The sequence below is a fragment of the Athene cunicularia genome (assembly GCF_003259725.1).
Source record: "Athene cunicularia isolate RWA chromosome 11 unlocalized genomic scaffold, athCun1 chr11_part1, whole genome shotgun sequence".
NCBI classification, from domain to species: domain Eukaryota; kingdom Metazoa; phylum Chordata; class Aves; order Strigiformes; family Strigidae; genus Athene; species Athene cunicularia.
This window is the reverse complement of record NW_020799113.1, coordinates 14,917,523-14,921,047: the sequence shown is the minus strand read 5'-3', so window position 1 is coordinate 14,921,047 and position 3,525 is coordinate 14,917,523. Positions and strand designations below refer to the sequence as shown.

General features: G+C 39.7%; 1 protein-coding gene across 2 annotated transcripts in view; it reads left to right on the top strand.

Annotated features, from left to right (window-relative positions):
- The first annotated feature begins 1,102 nt into the window (after positions 1 to 1,102).
- The window catches only part of AKTIP (AKT interacting protein), a 16,746-nt gene continuing 14,323 nt past the window's right edge, over positions 1,103 to 3,525 (top strand). The window contains exons 1-2 of one of the 2 annotated variants that reach the window (XM_026856555.1): positions 1,103 to 1,127; positions 1,362 to 1,394. The gene's annotated coding sequence lies outside the window, so the exon portion shown is untranslated. The remainder of the gene's footprint in view (positions 1,128 to 1,361; positions 1,395 to 3,525) is intronic. The other variant, XM_026856554.1, reaches the window with a different exon arrangement.

Here is a 3,525-nt window from a genome sequence, read left to right as displayed (position 1 = left end):
TTTTATCAAAAAAAACCCAAAACATTTTCTACTTAATTGGTTACTCCTACACTCCTAGTGAACACACTACATACAGACCTCAGACTCATTCTACAGATCGCCAAGACAAACGTACAGGCTATAGACTCGTGATTAGACTAGCTGTGGTGACTAAAGCGCTTGAAATTTGGACTAGTAACAATAGCTATGTTACAAGCATCAAAGTTATATAATTTGTCCTAGCACTAAATTCCTGAGAAGTGACTAACCCTAGAACTATCAAGCTTTTATCACTGCTATAATCTAAAGCAGCAATAGCATTATGGAGGCACAGTTTTGTTGACACTCACTGCTCATGCAGTGCCTGGCTAATGTCTATATAAGACAGTAAACAAATGTCCTAAGACACAAACGTTTCAACCATTTGAACAAGTCCGTTTCATCTTTCCTACAATGCTTCAGGTAAGAAAAGTCAACCAGCTCTGGAGTAGACTTCATCCACAGGCACACTGCAGTTAATGAAGCTCAAAGCTAGCTTACACTTCTATTGCAGATGATCACAAACCTCAGGATAAAACACAGACTCCAGCTGTATTTGTAGACTGTCTGATGGTCTTTTCCCGAACTACTACCACCCCTCAATGCACGTTGACACCTTATGGCATTCATTCATTCAGTACCTTGCGCACAGAACTCGTAGACATGCTCCAGAAAGGGTTCATAACGTGTATTCCAAACAAAGGACTGCAATTTCTTGGTGTCTTCAGAGTATCCTCAGGCCCCTCTGGTTTATACCCTAAAAATACACAGAATGAATATGCATTCTAACAGATAAACAGTGCTCAATATATAAATAGGATTCAGATGTAATTCTGCAGCCAGCTTTATACTTCTGTAACTTCAAAACAAAACTTCTTGTAGTTGAGTGAAAATAGTTAAAGTTACCCAAGCTCTATTACATATTAGATTCCAGGACAATAATATAGTTGTCTATGAAATAATTTTTATTAATGAATCCCTGCTTTATTTCTACTGAAAACATGTTCTAGATTCTACATTCCATGGTTTATCATGCCAACTGGAAAAAAAAAGACCATTTGTTGGCTCAGCACTGAACGCGCCTTAAGCCCTCTGCCACGGAGATGCAGGTAGGGTCTTGGCAAGTTTAGGTTCGGGTTACGAGGAGATAAGGTTTTGCGGTGTGCGCATACCTACTGTGGAAAATCTTGGCCAGCACTTTTTTTCCTGTGCTAGCCGAAAACCATGTTTTTTAAAAGAAATTCCTTACTTTTGGGTGAAACTGATACAAAGTAGCAAAAGGTAGGGAAAAATGTATCTAAAGGTTGTTTAAACTTCTATTAATCTCCTAATATTTTCTACAGGTACCAAGCCATAGAGAAAGAAACCTTCGTAAGGTAAGCAAGACACAAAAAACATTCTAGGCCAGATTATTCTCCTCTACCGCTCAAAATACAAAGTTTTTTTTATGTAGAATTCATTCAGATCTGGTATGACTAAGAAGGGAATCTAGACTACCATGTAATTTTTTGAGGCTTCTGGATTTTAGTTCAGCTTGCAGGACAGCTCTCAGCATTCCTCTTCAAAGTCATTATATTTAAACTCAGTTATTCTGGTGTTACTGATTTACCAGTGGATAAACTATGTATTTGTTTAACTTTCCTGATACCTAAAGCTCACCTGAGGACATCTATATGGCTTTGGGTTTCAGAAGAGGGAATACATTTTATTACACTGCAGTTGTACAGTCAGTACTGCTAAGTGAGGTTTATGCACACGCTGAAAGATTTACTGTCGTATTTTATTGAAAGCCTTGTGTTCAGATTTCCTCACTTGATCATACACAGGACAGAACAGTGCAACAAAGCCTAGGGACCTAAACCAGAGTGCTCTGATATTTTAGGAAAACTTCTAGCATCATTTGAGCACAGAGACACTATTTAAAGCGATGACCTTGCATCCAGATTGCAAACAGATACTGTTTCTGGGTTCACGCAAATGGTGTTGAAGATCTGTACATTAATTACATATGGTTCTAGTAAAAAACAGGAGAAAAAGGGTTTTCCGTATTAGTGGTTCAGAAAAAAGAGCATTTAAGAAAATGTATTAGACAAAAAGTAGTTTCTTGTCTTGTTTTGTTCTTTCTGTAGTTGGTAAAATAGGAAATTTTGGAGTATAGTGGAGTTTGGAAGATTAAGTGTTGTGTTCAATGGCTCAATAAAGTATTCCTCTCAGTCCGTGGTCTCAAAGTTAAAATATTATGCACTTTAGGGTTGTGATATAGTTTTGCAACATCCTGAACATGTACACTCAACACTAAAATGTTCAAGACACAGCATTTTGCAGTATAAGATCTATGACATCTACATAAAATGTAAATGAGCATTTAATGAGCATTTTGCACTCTTTAGCAAGATCAGGACCTGATACGGGCAAGACACTTTAAGGAACGATTAGGTCAGAGAAGACCACTGATGAAGGTAACCATGTAAAAAAGATTTCTAGAAACGTAACCTTCAAAGGAGAGACGGTGGGAAAATATTTAGAGCAGAAAAAAACAAAAATATGTATAGCAGGAAAGAGACCAAGAAAAAAAAGGAGTTAACGGGTGACTGCTCCTGCATGTAGCGGTGGGAGGCAGATAACTTAGGATATGAACCTAAATGAAGTTGTGCGGCATTTCAGGGGTGTGGGCAAAGAGCTTGCATTTGAAACACTGAGGAACAGGAAATTACAAAAGGGTTTGCAGAAGGGTTTTAGAGACAGTGGTTAGGCCAGAATAATGACATTATTAACTGACTGAAGACTTTAAGGTGGCATTTTGAGAACAGGAAGATAGGAGAAGGTTACAATAATTGAGACAAAAGATAACCTTAGCATGGTAGTTTTGTTCAGCTTAGGGAAAAAGAAAATCCATCCCGTATTCATTGATTTTTAATTTTGTTTGTAATTTTCATACTTGAGATAGCATGGATTTTGTTGTCATCTTCTAAACCTTGACAAATTCAGTTTTAGTATAGCATTTTGGTAATTGCTCTACAGGGCTCAGAAAAAGACCAATTACAAATTAAGTTTTGTTCTTATTTTGCTCATTCTCTTCAGTAGTTTTAGAGGTAACTTTTGTGTATATATACACACGTATAGGTATAGTTAACTATAAACTAACACCCTGTGTGTGCGTATGGACACCTGCTTAGCGATAGTATTGGAAGCTGGTATTATTAACTTCCGTGAGGAAAAAAATCCAACTAAACCGTGTTCTGCAAAATGCCGATTTTCAGAAGCTGCTAGAAAGTGGCAGAAGCCTGAGGGGTGAAGTCACCGCTCGCGCGCTGGGCTCGCACCGCACCGCCGGGTGCGCCGTGGCCGGGCGCGGGACCCCGCATCTCCGAGCCGCAGCTGCCCGTACCCGCTCCCGCCCGGGGGGCAGCCGCTGCTCCCGCACCCAGCGTTACACCCTCCTCTGCCTTTTTTCAAGTCCCTTTCAGGCCACACGTGCGGCGGTCCCGCCGTACCCGCTCCCCGGCG